This window comes from Trachymyrmex septentrionalis, unplaced genomic scaffold (genome assembly GCF_001594115.1).
Source record: "Trachymyrmex septentrionalis isolate Tsep2-gDNA-1 unplaced genomic scaffold, Tsep1.0 scaffold48, whole genome shotgun sequence".
Taxonomy (NCBI): domain Eukaryota; kingdom Metazoa; phylum Arthropoda; class Insecta; order Hymenoptera; family Formicidae; genus Trachymyrmex; species Trachymyrmex septentrionalis.
Genome location: NW_017305652.1, coordinates 142958 through 145040, shown reverse-complemented (window position 1 = coordinate 145040; position 2083 = coordinate 142958). Strand labels below are relative to the sequence as shown.

Below are 2083 nucleotides of genomic sequence, written 5' to 3'. Positions count from 1 at the left end.
TTAATTTTCACAATTGAATTTTTTCAAACCTACATTAAAGATGACCCAATAATAAGGGTTGAAACATCTGTAATTTTTATTTCATTTTTGAATATATTTTGAATATTCTTACACATCAACAACCTGTGTTAGCTCACATTGACTTTCTACCTTTCCACGAATAATTAATAATTAACCTTAACATTAATTAATTTATTTTATTTTATGTACTATAAATTTTAATCATTTATTATTACATATTTTATACATACCATTTTTTAACATTGACATTGTTTGTTCCACAAGCTTCTTGCTATTTTAATATCAATATTTAATCCTTCGAAAATCGAAAAAAATACAAATTTCTGTATCCTTTTTTTATGAAACTATTTGTGCACGTTTTTATTTAACATGTATTTTTGCGAAATGTCACTTTGTGTGTCACTTCAAAGTTACCGCGATGCAAATGTTTAAAATGGCCGCCTGGTTATGCGCAGAACGATACGAAATTCGTCTCGAAAACGAGCACACCTAATATACTTCCATCATGATTACGTCACATTTACGTGCAATATGGCCGCAAATCACGGCCTGTCACCTTAGAACATGTCTATATGCTCTAAGTCTGTCACTAAGCAGCGAGTACGTAAAAGTAGTAGGGTTATCACATCATAAATATAATCATACTTTAAAAATAAGGTGGGTAGTGAAAGGCTATAAAAACTATTTTAAGAAAACGAAAAATCTCATTCGAAATTGTGAAATATTTTTCATTTCCAAAAGACGAAGCTTTGCATGAAGTGACGTGAAGTTTGTACAAATCAAGATATCTCCGTTACCAAAGGTAAGAAAATAATATACAATCAAATCGGTGTTAGCAATGGCAAATTTAGTATCTTTGAGATGTGCAAAAAATTGCTCTTTCCCGTCATTGTACTTTGTATATTCTTAATATATAAAGTATAAGAAAATGATAATAAATTTTGTTTCTTAATTTATTTATGAATAGTTTCATGCTCATTGTTGCTTCTTATTGTATTTTAAAGTTTAAACAATAAATTGCCTCGAAAAGCATAATTTTTAATAATAAGAAAAATAATTTTATATAATCGAATGTGTTGCACAGATTTATAGGTTATAAAGTTATGTAAAAGTTAATTTCGACGAATTGCACGTATGAATGTGCATTACCCCTTTTTCTTAATAGGAATAAAAATTGGAAAATATTTAATAATCTGATGGATAACTTAAATATACATTATTTTATTTAGGATGAACCATCATGTTTTAAAACATCTTTTCGATTGCAACTGCCGGCGATACTCTTTGAAAAGTTCATAAGCCGAACAATAATGCACTTATTTATGCACTTATAATGCATTTATTTAATGATTTGCATGTGAAAAATACACAATGGCTTAATCACTTTGATGAAGGAGGGATTACATCATTGATGCATTTAAAGTAATGACATGTGCTAATCGATAATACCAATATACCTGGAGAAGTGTTAAATGTCTCTACACATCAATGTTATACCACAAGAAGTAATGCATTCATCTGTAGTTGTAGCGAATATGTCAATGGATTGTGTCAGTACAGTTATTCAAAAAGTGTCGAATATTCCAATGCATATGAAAATTACATCGGAAAAAATGATTCCTTCATGTACAGTTATAGAAAATGTGCCAATGAATTTTGTCGATGTGTTTAAAAAAATATCAACTGCGTCAACATATATCAATGTCGCATCAAAAGAAATTATAGATGCATTAAAGAATATTATGAATGTATGTAATATAGACAATACTTTACATGTGACACCAAGTGCATCATCTGTAACAAATCTCCATAGCTCCAATAAAGGTGTTGACTCCATGTAAGTAATACTTTATCTAGATCACCCTAATGTTCAAACATGAATATAATTATGAAATTTTACTCGTGTTTTTAAATTTTGTTATCTACAGATTCTTTAAAAAAAAAAACGAAATCATAATAATTATTATAAAAGAGGAATGATTATTAAAGAACAATAATATATTGTCATTTTAGAGTTTGAAATAGACCTTATATAAATAAATAAATATAAAAATATATATTA

General features: G+C 27.8%; 1 long non-coding RNA gene across 4 annotated transcripts in view; it reads left to right on the top strand.

Annotated features, from left to right (window-relative positions):
• Positions 1–534: 534 nt before the first annotated feature.
• Positions 535–2083, top strand: part of LOC108751512 — a 5186-nt gene continuing 3637 nt past the window's right edge. For 2 of the 4 annotated variants that reach the window (XR_001939492.1, XR_001939489.1), the window contains exons 1-3: positions 535–678; positions 763–823; positions 1251–1858. This is a non-coding gene — a long non-coding RNA (uncharacterized LOC108751512). The remainder of the gene's footprint in view (positions 679–762; positions 824–1250; positions 1859–2083) is intronic. The other 2 variants (XR_001939490.1, XR_001939491.1) reach the window with 2 other exon arrangements.